Source organism: Scyliorhinus torazame, chromosome 8 (assembly GCF_047496885.1).
Source record: "Scyliorhinus torazame isolate Kashiwa2021f chromosome 8, sScyTor2.1, whole genome shotgun sequence".
Classification (NCBI taxonomy): domain Eukaryota; kingdom Metazoa; phylum Chordata; class Chondrichthyes; order Carcharhiniformes; family Scyliorhinidae; genus Scyliorhinus; species Scyliorhinus torazame.
The window spans coordinates 119,085,740-119,099,625 of record NC_092714.1 but is presented as its reverse complement, the minus strand read 5'-3'; the positions used below and the strand labels follow the sequence as shown (position 1 = coordinate 119,099,625).

Here is a 13,886-nt window from a genome sequence, read left to right as displayed (position 1 = left end):
CCTCCCCAACCTCCACCCCGGCACGGACCCCCCCCCCAACCTCCACCCCGGCACGGACCCCCTCCACAACCCCCAACCTCCACCCCGGCACGGACCCCCTCCCGGCACTCCCTCGGAGCCCAGCCTACTCTAACCACCCCCCCCCCCCCCCGCCGCACACACACACAAGCCGAGACACACCTCTCCTCAGGCAATCAGTCTGCAGCCACGCCATTTCCTGCCCAGAGCCAACCCCCCAGGCCGTCACTCACCTCCTCGCTGGTCGGCGTGAGCCTGGAGCACCGGGTCACGCCGATGAAAAGGAGGTTTGATTCACGTCGACGTGAACGGTCATCACGTCGACGGGACTTCGGCCCATCCGGAAGGGAGAATATCAGCAGGCCGAAAATCGGCTGCCTTGCGCAGACCCGTGACATTCTCCGCGGCAGCGGCGCCATTAACGCCCCCGCCGACTTTTCTCCCTTCGGAGACTTCGGCGGGGGCGGGGGCGGGATTCACGGCGGCCAACGGCCATTCTCCGACCCGGCGGGGGGTCGGAGAATGACGCCCAAGGTTCTGCAATGTCTGGGGGAAGATTTAAAATTCCAAAGAAGAAAAGCCCAAATGAAGGACAACGGCAAGACAATGACAGTCCACCGACATGGTGTGCACCACCAGATGAAAACTCTGACAATTTATCCAACCCTAGTGAACAGCAAGCTGCTAATGAGGATCTATCCACGGGATGTGAGACGAGTGACGACAGCATCCCACTTCCCATGCAAAAGGTGCAAGGTGACAGACCTCGCCTAGTGCGTACCGAGGCACTCGACGATCACGGTTGGACCACTGACGACTGCGGTGGCGGCGCACCGCTTCCACCCTCGATGGCTCGAGCCTCTCCACTGGTTGGTGCATTCCTGCATGTTCCGACTCCAGAAGTGCAGCTTCAGGGAATCTCGGCTGCCTCCAGTGAACCTGTTGGGACTCCGGACGGGGGGCATCGACGGAAGGCAGACCGGACTCCAGATGGGGAGCAGCCAAGCGCCGACTCTGATTTGCGCACGCCAGACCTTGCTCCGGACGGGCGGTGTCGCGGCCTCGGTGATGGCACGCTCAGGGTGACGGCGGATGCCACGGCGACAGGGAATGGATCGCGTGGCAGTCCCACTGGGTCGGCAGTGGCAACCAGCACCGGCGGTCCAAGATGGACACACCAATTCGCGCCATCGCCAGACGTTGATGCGAGCAACAATTCTCTCTCCAAGGCGACATGCTTCGACGTTTCTCTGCGGAGTCGCCCTTCCGGCACAGCAGGTGGCCGGAACCAGCGTGCACGGTCTCGGCCAACTTCCACATCTAGCACAGTCATCGCCTTGCATGATATTAGTGATGGTGCTACTTCGATGGCAACGACCCATCGGCTACAAGATGCCGTCCACCACAAACATAAAAAGAAAAAAGACTCCACCTTGTTCCTGGCATGCAGGGCGGATGGATTGGTGCGTAGGCGCAATCAGCGAGCTTTGCGCCGCCTTCCACGCTCGCAACTGAACCGTACGCACACGCCGGATCCTCCACTGGTTCCCAAGGATGACTTCGTGGAGATGCCACGGATCATGCCCCTTCCATCGCCACCAGAACCAAACCACAGCCAAGGCACCACTAACAAAGATGTTGAATGTTATATTTGCACGAATGAAAAAACCAAGCACTGCACGAAGTACAACAAATGGTAAAGTAGAGACTTCGGCAACAGCATCACCTCCAACAGTCCAAGGTGAACCAGTGTGACCCCAAATCTCCACAGCTGAACCGGCTTGAGGACCAGCCCATTCTTGAGGCGGTCACCCATTAGACTGGACTTATAACGCTGTTCATACGTTCAAAAAGTCAAACACTTCTGTATTATAACCTGTTGTTGTTTATTGTTCCAGATATCGTCTGACCGGACCACTGTTCAAGTTTTTTTTTCTCTCGCATCCAAGTTTTGTTATGGTACAACCTTGTTAGTGTGACGCACCCGACATCGCCCCATGTAAATAGTTACGTCATATACACACGCTGTACACAACACACACACACACTCTTAGATGCACTCACGACACAATTATATTTATAACCACGTAGGCACATATCTTTGTAAAAAGGGGGGATGTCATGATATTCAAACACACACATCATGATAGACACACCAACAGACAAATCAGAACACACAACACCACAACCAATGACAGAAAGATATAAAAGCACAGACACGACCCCCGGTGGTCAGTATTAGCTGCAGAGGAGGACCAGGACAGATCTGCTACCAAACACACTCAGGGAGACAGCACGTGCAGAGTATCCAGAACGAACTGTATTATAAGAGTTAAAATAAAATAGAGTTGTACCACATACAACTGTGTTGGCTCATCTGTGCACCAGAGCACCCAACACCACAAAAACTACTCTGGATATGTTTAAAACATGCTCAGGAGGTCCAAATAGATGCAGGATTGGAGTGGACCACTGAAAAAGTGTACAGTGAAGCACCCCATAAGCCTACCCAGTAGTTTTGATGGTGAAAAGTGTATGTGGTTGGGTTGTATGGTTCAATTTCAAGTTTCTTGATGAATTAACTTATCCTGGCTGAGTTGATGGAAGGACTATTATGTTTGGACTCATCATCGTCGGCCCAGAGAGTTGTTAACTGCCACTCTGAATTCTTATCCTCGGATCAGTGCTGGAAAGTACATAAGGTTGTTAATAAAAGGGTTGGACTCCATAGTGTGACGTAGTTTGAAGTCCCTCTTGACAAAATCACCTGCCAACAGCATGGCTAGGTGTTCCCTACCTGCTCCTTGTTTTTGTTGTAAGTATAGCAAGTTTGGACTTCGAGCCGATCCAATTGACCCGTTGTCAAGGTTTCTGGGGTTGGTTTGCGCATGACGTTCTGAGGGGCTCCCAGCAGGATCCCAGCCTTTCGTTGACATTTGTGTCAGCAGAGGGTGAGTAGAAGAGGGAATTATTGCTGCTTCAGGAGATGGATACTTGCAGGGGTGACCTGATTGCAAAACAAAACAAACTTCCTGGGCCCAATGAAGTAACAACATAGATTTGCCACTCACATTAAACCAGGTTAGGTTGGACATCTTTGGCATCTATTGCACACTGGGTGTTCCTCCATCCCACATTGCAGAGCTGGCAATTGGAGAATAGAATCGTAATCGAGTACAATAGAGAAGGAGGCCATTCTGCCCATCGAGTCTGTCCTGGCTCTTTCAATCAGCAATCGGTTAGTCCCAGTGCCCTCTGCTTTCCCCATAGCCCTACAACTTTTTTGCTTCAAGTAGTTATCCAGTTCCCTTTTGAAGGTGATGATTGACCCTATATTCACCTTCCTCTCAGGCAGTGCATTCCAATTACTAAAGCACTTGTGCAAAATAGTTCTTTCCTCATGGCGCCTCTGGTTCTTTTGGCAATCACAATGAAACTATGCCCCTTTATGATCGACCATTCAGCCGTTGGAAACAGTTTCTCTTCATTTGCTCTGTCTAAACCTTTTAAGATTTCAAACTACCCAATCTCATCTCTAAGGAGAAAGCTGTGACTTCTCCAGTCTAACTATAATAACAGAAAATGTGACATTTACTTTCAATCTATCAGTATCTGATATTAACTCATCATTCCAGATTTGGATAGCGTCTTTTATCATAGAATTTACAATGCAGAAGGAGGCCATTCGGCCCATCGAGTCTGCACCGGCTCTTGGAAAGAGCACCCTACCCAAGGTCAACACCGCCACCCTATCCCCATAACCCAGTAACCCCACCCAACACTAAGGGCAATTTTGGACACAAAGGGCAATTTATCATGGCCAATCCACCTAACCTGCACATCTTTGGACTGTGGGAGGAAACCGGAGCACCCGGAGGAAACCCACGCACACACGGGGAGGATGTGCAGACTCCGCACAGACAGTGACCCAAGCTGGGAATCGAACCTGGGACCCTGGAGCTGTGAAGCAATTGTGCTATCCACAAGGCTACCGTGCTGCCCCTTCCAGTCCCCAGCAGTGCTGAATGGATGGGCAGAGAATCCAATTGAGTTGCTCCGCAGGATGTCCTTTACCCTCGTACACCAAGGTAATACCTTTAAAGTGGTGTAACTTGAGGGTGGCATGTGGCGCAGTGGTTAGCACTGGGACTGCGGCGGTGAGGACCCAGGTTCGAATCCCGGCCCTGGGTCACTGTCCGTGTGGAGTTTGCACATTCTCCCCATGTCTGCATGGGTTTCACCCCTACAACCCAAAGATGTGCAGGTTAGGTGGATTGGCCACGGTAAATTGGGAAAAAAATAATTGGGTACTCTAAATTTTTAAAAAAAGAGAAAGTGGTGTAACTTAGAAGGAAGATCCTATCCACACTGTTTAAGCTTACGTGTCGGTTGACGTATTGGAGAACAATTGCTGCCTACTAGCCGAGCTGCGGAGGGGTGTGCTGTAGGGGTGATTTGGAAAAAAGGAAAGGGATGCAAATTAGCAAAATGCGAGCTGTTCACATGCATGGCATCACCAAATATGGGCGGACGGCAACCTTTTACCCAGTGTCTACTGTTCGCCAAACAATCACAAGATGTTGTAGTAATAGAGCAATGGCAACACAGAATCCAGGCTATGCTGTGTTAAGTGAATACAGCTGAGTGAACAACGTGGAGAAGATGTAGAGAGTCAAATCTGTAGCACAGGATGGTAAATCAGCAGCGGTATAATATGAGATAGCTGATACTGTCAGGTCTTATGAGAGGTCACTAGAATATGCAGTGAAACCCAGCCAAGTGAAATGCACAATGGCACCTCCAAGGACTATTAAGAACTGCAGCATCCAGGCAGCAGGAAGTGTATTGTGGCAAAGCTGTGAGAAAGAGAAGAGAGAAATACAAGAATGTAATATTTCTGACCTCTGAACCACACCATCTCCTGGGGTTGAGGAAAACACAGCTGCAAACTGTGGAGAGTCCAACGGGCAATACACATAATGGAGCATCATTAGGATTCAAGGGAAATGAAACTGGCTATGTACAAGTCAGGCGTAAGTACATGTGGTTTAAAGTTACAGATTGCAACGTTGTAATGATTTTAAAATACATCCATTTGTTGAGCAGCGACTTGATGTCTGCTGGAGCTGGTAAAATGCTTTAAAGAACGAGAAGAGTGGAATGTTCTTTATATAAGACAGAAATCGGGGGCAGGGCAAAGAGATGTCAAATGCTGCTGTTGCATTTCCAAATGTTGGAATATACCGTGATCTGTATACACAAACTATGGTTGCAGCTTTGTCTGGAAGCTGAAGACCTTGTAATCTGGTATTTGCATGGGCTTTTCACAGTAGGATGATGATTCAATCCGATTTTCTGCTTTGGAAATGTAATAACATGGTTTCACCTTACAATTCCCACACATTGAATTGCTATACTCAGCAGTGCTATGATAGGAATGTTAGGAGTACAGGCCTGAACATTTCTCCAGAGGAAGGAGTAAAAAGTGGAGGCCTTTCTTCACGCATCTCATTGCAACTAGTTGCTGGGTGGAACCATCACCTGGTAAGAAATAAGGGATGATGAGTGGGACAAAAAGAAAAATATTTGCCTCCTACAGGTCTCAAAATAGGCAGGTAGGTTTATTTTACCACCGTTGGGAAGTGTCTGAGGACAAATACTGTGACAATTTGGCAGAATTTCCCAGTCTCTTCTGTAGTCCCTTGTTCATGGATGATTGCAAATGTGACACTGCTGTTCAAAAAAGGGCGAGGGATAAACTTGGCAACTACAGGCCAATCAGCCTCATAAGAACATAAGAAATAGGAGCAGAAGTAGGCCATCTGGCCCCTCGAGCCTGCTCCACCATTCAATGAGATCATGGCTGATCTTTTGTGTACTCAGCTCCACTTCCTGGCCCGAACACCATAACCCTTAATCCCTTTATTCTTCAAAAAACTATCTATCTAGGAACACTTTAAGGTAGGATTCTCCTTGTGGGTTTCTGAATGGCACTGACAGGTTTAAATGAGAATCAGAAGCTGCACAATGTGGGCAATAGTCATGCACCTGTGATTTTTCCTGAACTGGCCAATTAGTGGACAGAGGATGGGCCCTCCTTCTGAAGGATAGTGGACCAGTCCTTGAAGCCAGAGTATCAATAGAAGGTTCTTCACCCCTTGGGAGCAGCAGGAATATGCCATTTCAGGTAAGTGAGGGAGGCCCTAGGATGCCGCTTTCTTTTCAAGTATTTTAAATCTAAAAAAGAAAAAGGCCTCTGAACCTGGGCCAACACTGTGGAGGGGGGCGGGGGCGGGGGGTGGGGGGGGGGGGCCTCCTCAGGGTTGGCCACAATAAGGTTAATTTAAAAAGGATTCCTTCTCTTGTGGATACCTTTTCCCAGGCTAAATGTATATATGTTTTAAAAGGAGCTAATTTAACCAGGCTTTTTGAGGTAAAGAAAGAATGAATTTCTAAAACGCACAAAGAAAACAATAAAACACAATATACATGCACACAGAGTAGAAATGAGAAGTGAGGAAAAAATGAAAAGTTAATAAAGATAAATGAATCAGCTCTTGGTCTGTGAGGAGTAGATGTTGAAATATTGTAGCCGTTAACTTGGATGAGTCCGGTAGAGTTGACTTCAGCAGTTGAGCAGTTGGTTTGGAGATTCTTGGTTGAGGTACCCTCAATAATGACGCTTAGAGATTAAACTGTAAAGAAGGCTTTATTAGACTAATAACTATGCTAGAGCTAGAGACGAGAGCTGACTGTTACAGACCATGAGGCAGCCCTTTATGTATGGCTCCCAGATGGGCGGAGCCAGAGGCGGAGTCCCCAGGGTTCCAAGCCCGGTCTTAAAGGGGACATCACCTTACATGATGATAAGATAGTAACCGTTCATCACATTGGTTCTGGAGACTAAAGCTTAAAGGAGTTGTCCCATTTCGTTTTTGACAGTGGCTTTGCTGACTTGACTTGCCTCCTGTAATCAGAGAGAGACCAAGGCTTTTTATCTGCAAGAACAGGATACCTATATGTTCTTCAGCTGTGACCCTCAAAGCACAAACTAGCAGAGTACAGCACAGTATCATTTTTGGCATGGCAGCAAAGTCGTTAGCACTGTTGCTTCACAGCACCAGGGTCCCAGGTTCGATTCCCAGCTGGGGTCACTGACTATGTGGAGTCTGCATGTGATCCCCGGGTGTGCAGGATTTCCTCCGGGTGCTCTGATTTCCTTCTACAGGTCTCGAAAGACGTGCTGTTAGGTGAATTGGACATTCTGAATTCTCCCTCAGTGTACCCGAACAGGCGCCGGAGTGTGGCGACTCGGGGATTTTCACAGTAACTTCATTGCAATGTTAATGTAAGCCTACTTGTGACACTAATAGATATTGTTATTATTGTGATTCACCCAGCACACTTACGATGGTGAGTTCCAGATCACGCCCAAAAATGGTGAGAATATCCTGAATCCTCATTTGCCTTCATTTCAATCTCATTAATGAGGTTGAAGGCGAATGCAGCGGCCTCCTGGGAATTACTCGACTCCTCAGCGGTAAGTCATGCAGGCTCGTTTAATACTCCTTTTCAAAAAATGGGAATGTGGTGCAGTGGCTACTGAGGGAAGTGAGGAGGTGAATAACTATTTCCATTTTCCTGCATGCAGCTCAAGGGCACTGGAGCTGTTGCCCCAGTGCTCGGGGGGGGATTGGGGTTGGTCAGGAAGCTGAGGCGTTCGAGGTCGGGGGTCGCCACTGGGAGGTGAGCGGTTTTATGTCTGTGAGGCCTTCAAGCCATCTTTAAATATTGTGGAGACCCATAACAGGGTCAACCATAGCTTAAGCCTGTCTGTCCGACCAAACCCTTCCAGGACAGAGTCCTGCTGCGGCTTCTATTCCCAAATTCAATTTCACTCCCTTTGACTGTGAGCAGCCTCTCAGCTGAAGGCTATTTATAGTAATAATAATCTTTATTATTGCCAGCACAACTGGCTCACTGGATCGCACTCTGAGAGAAGGTGGGACAGGTAAGGGTGGGAGAGGCTTGAGGGATTTCAGTGTCCAGGGATGGAAGCCCTAACAGATTGTCGGTGTCTCTCCTTCCCCAATTACTTCCAGATAAAACTATGTTTGTTGGAGTTGGTCCTGTGGAGGCTGCCCTCGTGTTGCTTGTGGCATCTGAGGTGGACAGACGCCGTAGAAGACAGCAGCGACAATGCAGGCTGGATGCAAGGGGCAGCTGCACACTCTGAACACCTGAATGCTCACCAGGCTGAGGAGGAACCCAGAGTGGGAGGCCAGCAAAGGCACGAGGTGTGCAGGCATCATTGGTCATTCAATCTGGCACAACAGCAGGGTGATTCGCTGGAGTAGGAGGAGAAGGCCCAGGGACATGCGGCCTTGTCTTAGCAGGAGGATCAAGCTGTCCAGTCAGGTCTGGATGTCGAACCCGACGAGGAGCCGGAATATGGAGGAAAAGCGACGGCAAGGGTCTGACATGCAAGGAGCACCAGGGAGGCCCTCATTGTCTCCAGATTCTGCTAGGACAAGGCTGTGTCCGTCAGCTCAACCCCACCCCCCATTTCACTCCCAATCCCCATTCCCCTCCTTCCGACATTGGACGGTGGTCTTCCTTGTCATGCTGCCCACACTGACAGCTGCTGTCATTGCCTCCCAGATGGCGTTGCTGACCCTGTTGCTGGTTATCCGACCCCCTTGGGGGAACATTGTGCCCTGCCTCTCATCCACATCGTCGAGAAGCCTTGTGAAGTCAGAATCCCCCTTGTTAGTGGTGAGCTGCTGAGGCATGAGTCGGGCGAATCAGATGCCATGGGAGCCAGTAATGTCAAGAATCTCGGATGGGGGCTCACTAAATGCTGTTGAATACGGGCCGCAATCTAACCAATGCGGCCGTCGTGAAACACTGCCACACGCACCCGAAACCGCACCTTGAATTTTTCTGTTGAATCATGCCCTCTGTCTCTCTCAGGACAGCAGGAGGTGACTTTCCAGTCTCAGCCAGATTTTGCTTGTAAAATCTTTTTTTTTCCCAAAAAACACGTTTCATTTAAAAGTTCAATTTTCCATATGTAATTCGGGGCTGTGATCCATTGTATGACAGCAGATACATGGCAGATGCAATGTAATGCAGAGAAGTGTGAAGTGATATATAATTGGTAGGAAGGGTGAGGAGAGGCAATAAAGTAGAAATGGTCTCATTTTAAAGAAGATGCAGAAACAGAGAGATGTGGGAGTGCACGTACAAAAATGTTTAATAAGACAAGTTGAGAAAACAGTTAATTAAACCTGAACTGAACCAAACATCTAATGAGCATTTGATAATCTGAATATACTGCTACATATTAAATACGCTGGAATGAAGAATATAAGTCGAGGGCATCAATTTAGGCCAGACATCTAATGAATAACATATGCTGTTGATGGGATGCAGGATAATTTGAGTCTGGGCAGTATTCCATCTTGTCAGCCTGACTTTTATTAACCATATCATTTGACATAAAAATAACTAGAGTTTTCACAATCTTACTATTTTCAAAGTACTTAATAAATAAAACTTTTCTTTGGTCTTGTACCCACTGTTACATAGCCAATTTACACCCCCCAAATTCTCACAAGAAGCAATGAGATAACCGATGAGCTACTATGTCCTTGGTGAACGGGTGACATTGGCCAGGGAACCAAGAGAACTCCACTGCTGCTCTGCAAATTGTGCCAAGGGATTAATCTTCTGTTTTCAGGGTCTTGGCTTTCGTGCCTCATCCAGAAAAAACAGCACCTCCGACTGCGCAGCATTCCATCGAATTGTCAGCTTAGAATGTTGAACTCACAACCTATTGACTGAGAGGCAAGGAAGCCAACTCCGAGCTCTGGTACCTATCAGTATGTTGAGTTCTCCATTTGGGAAGATTATATTCTGGTTACATACACACTGGTATTATAAAAGCTGTTACCAGATACTATTACATCTCCAGTGTAGAATAACAAAGTGATGGGGCAATTCGACATTAATTAATCAGGTGATCATTAAACCCAACTGAAAAAAAATAGTTATGAACACGTTGCTTCATATTATCAAGTATTATACTTCCATGTGTTACATTCATGACTCAGTGGTAACATCCTTTCCTTTTAGAGGCGTGAGTGCAAGAGTCTACTTTAACATCCCAGTGCAGCACTGAGGGGGGTGCTGCATTGTTCTAGATGCCTTCTTTCGGAAGAGATGTTCAACTAAAAGCTTCTGTCTGCCCCTTCTTTGATAAAAGATGTCCTGGCATCATTGCGTATAATAGAAGCAGGAGTTCCTCTAAATGTCCCAATCAATATTTATCCCCACCATTAACATCAAAGCAAAAATCAGATGATCCAGTCATTATTATATAGCTATTTGTGGGAACTTGCTTTGTGCAAATTAGTGGCTGCATTTACTTGTAAATCGTAATAGCATGTCTTGACATGCTATTTGACTATACAGCGCATACAAGATTGACATTTATATATGGGGCAAGATTCTCCGACCCCCACACCGGGTCGGAGAATCGCTGGGGGTTGGCGTGAATCCCGCCCCCGCCGGTTGCCGAATTCTCCACCACCGGATATTCGGCGGGGGCAGGAATCGCGCTGCGCCGGTTGGCGGCGCCCCCCCCCCCCCCCCCGCGATTCTCCGGCCCGGATGCGCCGAAGTCCCGCCGCTAAAATGCCTGTCCCGCCGGCGTAGATTAAACCACCTACCTTACCGGCGGGACAAAGCGGCGCGGGCAGGCTCAGGGGTCCTGGGGGGGGCGCGGGGCGATCTGGCCCCGGGGGGTGCCCCCACGGTGGCCTGGCCCGCGATCGGGGCCCACCTATCCGCGGGCGGGCCTGTGCCGTGGGGGCACTCTTTTCCTTCCCCCTTCGCCACGGTCTCCACCATGGCGGAGGCTGAAAAGACTCCCTCCACTGCGCATGCACGGGAATGCCGTCAGCGTCCGCTGACGCTCCCACGCATGCGCCGCCCGGAGATGTCATTTCTGTGCCAGCTGGCGGGGCACCAAAGGCCTTTTCCGCCAGCTGGCGGGGCGGAAATTCGTCCGGCGCGGGCCTAGCTCCTTAAGGTTGGGGCTCGGCCCCCAAAGATGCGGAGCATTCCGCACCTTTGGGGCGGCGCGATGTCCGACTGATTTGCGCCGTTTTGGGCGCCAGTCGGCGGACATCGCGCCGTTTCCGGATAATTTCACCCATGATCTTGCATGATAGCCAACCAGATCCTGTTTCATTCAGCATTCACACTTACTTATTACACTGGCCACCAAATTGTGATTCGGAGCAGCCACACTTTCCAATTTATTTCCCTAATCCATGGACTTCGAGGCCAGTTTCATGAACTAATCGCTCCCCAGTTGAGAGCTATTGGCACAATTGAAGATGGAACCTGGAACCTCTCCATTCTGTCGGGCTCAAGTAACTTTGCTGCACTGTTAGAGAGGCTTTTTCTATTGCATTTTAAATCACAACACAAGGGGCTAGAGAACCACTTAATAAGAAGAGCATTTAAACTGTGGTGACATTAATAGCTTACTTTATAGATCTGTACTATGCTTATTTTCAGTTTCAAATGACTACATAAAGAGCTCAGAAGAGCGTATTGGCATTAACTAAACAAATATGCAATTGATTAATTGTGATAAGCAGTACGTGTTCCATCATGAATAGACTGAGCTGAAAATGTAAGACATGGAAATAGCTTTCAAAGGCTTTTTACCCAATTTATTACTAATCAAGATATGAAATGCTGATCAGCAAGCTGCCCTGTCCATCTATTTTTAAAGCACTCTATTTGTGAATTTATCTGATAATAGCTCAAATAGAATAAGGGGGCAAAATTGGGCTCGTAAAAGAGTCTGATTATTTGGGTGCTATGAGTGCCCCAAGGCTTCCAACTCAGCGTCTATGGTGCACATACACACTTAAGATGCAAATGGCACCCAGCACCATCTTGGTAAAGAGACTGGGCAGTGAAGGCCCATGGGAAGTATACAGACCAAGGTGAGGATGTCAATCACTCTGCAATGCTAATCTGATACCAGCACTGTTATTTGAGGTCCATGCCCTTCCTTGAGCCCGCACAGTTGAAAATGCATTCAGCAGCATGAAAGACCCATCCCGTCAACACTATTTAAAGGGGTCATCAGCCACTTACAGATTAGTTGCTGGTTCATTTCTTATGGCCATTGCTACCGTTCTGCACGTGTTCAGTGATTCCCTGTTGCAAATGGCAAAGGTCTGCAGGGAGTGATGCGGGAAGTACTTTTTGCTGACTTCAAGGCTTCCATACAAACCAGTTGCTCCCAGACTAGGGTGCACAAATAGGCCTTCCTCTTGGAATCAAACATGACCGGGAAAATAAATGGAGGTCACCCAGTGTGGGAGAAGTTGCTGGAAGAGGGAGGAGATGGCAGGGTAGGAGGGCTCCCAGCAGATTATTATATCTGCACAGAAAGTTCATGGAGAAATTTTTCTGAACTTACACTCAGTGATGATCAATGTTTGTTTAGGTGTCTGTGCTTCCCTCAGGAAGTGATCATGAAATATGCCAACTCCTGCAGCTCAAACCCCAATGGCAGAGGAGGGAAGAATTGCATTGCCAGTGGTGGTGATGATGGCTGTGGCTATTAACTTCCAGCACCTTCCAGCTGCAGCTGTTTTAAGTGTTGGTTTAGGGATAACTATTGACCGGGACACTGGGAGAAACTGGGCATCTCTTACGCCATCAGCAGGAAAAAGTAGATGGGGCCTCAGTTTAATCTCCCAATGCTGCACTGCCTCATTACTGGAATATTAGCCGAGATTATGTGCTAAGGTCTCTGGAGTGAAACATAAAACCACCACCTTTTACTGAGAGTTGAGTGTGTCTGCTGAGCCAAAGCTAGTACCCGTACTCAGAAGAGGAGGCTAAATGGCCCTCTCCTTGCACTTGGAGACCTCTGGGATTTTATGGCATTTTCTCTGACCAACTGCAGCTTCCACATCAAACTCTGACCTCCCATCCACCCTAGAAGTCCATCGGGGACCTCGCACCTTTCCCCTGCTGCCATTCATTTGCCATAGACGATTTTGGCAGCAAATTGGTGAATGGACATGACTGGAGGTGGGACAATATTTTGACACCAGAAATTTAGCAGAAAGATTTAGGCTGGGATTTACCGGCTGCATCCCGCCGGAATCGGGACGGAACGCAGCCAGAAGATCCCGGGATTCCCGAAGCTCATTACGCCTTATGTATCAAATGGGATCTCGCAAAACGTTGTGATCTGGATTCCAGCCACAATGTGCAGGACCCAGGCTTGCAGAAGTGAGTGTAAAATCTCACTTGACTTTGCAAGTGCTAAATGAAACTGGCTCCCTGGATCTACCAGGCTCGCCAAGGAGACTGCGGCTGGGTGCCGTTCAGCACTGGGCCCACAAACGGGGACCAGGTGGAATGGCACTTGGTGGCTGGTATCTGGGAAGGGTGGCACCCTGGCACTGCTAATGCCACCTGGGAACCTTGGCACTGCCAGCATGGCACCCTGGCAGCCTGCCATCAAGTTGCCCAGGTTGCATTTTGTCCATGCCGGGGCTCGGGCCCAGAGGTGCCCTGCCCGTGTGAGGTCAGGTGCGGGGTCTCAAGGACCCCCTAACAGGTGAATTGGGGTTTTGGGGAGAGTCTGGGGATTGTGTCAGGGGGTTGGGATGGCACCCCAATCTCTTCTTGCACTGAGGAGCTCTGCTCTTTGAAGCTTCTCAGTGCAGGAAATTATGCTAAGTGTGGCCTCGGGGGTTGGGGGTCCCCGACAGGACCCAAAAACACAACAGAGCATCGTTGGATAACGGGGTAGTAGTGCTGGG

The 13,886-nt window shown here is 48.7% G+C and overlaps 2 long non-coding RNA genes across 2 annotated transcripts in view; one reads left to right on the top strand and one right to left on the bottom strand.

Moving 5' to 3' along the window:
• LOC140428073 (uncharacterized) overlaps positions 1 to 5,138 on the bottom strand; it is a 57,661-nt gene extending 52,523 nt beyond the window's left edge. Inside the window, exon 1 of the long non-coding RNA XR_011948697.1 lies at positions 4,921 to 5,138. This is a non-coding gene — a long non-coding RNA (uncharacterized lncRNA). The remainder of the gene's footprint in view (positions 1 to 4,920) is intronic.
• Positions 4,892 to 10,561, top strand: LOC140428072 (uncharacterized). The gene is made up of 3 exons (XR_011948696.1): positions 4,892 to 5,051; positions 7,419 to 7,558; positions 8,121 to 10,561. It is a non-coding gene; the product is annotated as an uncharacterized lncRNA (long non-coding RNA).
• The last annotated feature ends 3,325 nt before the right edge of the window (positions 10,562 to 13,886 follow it).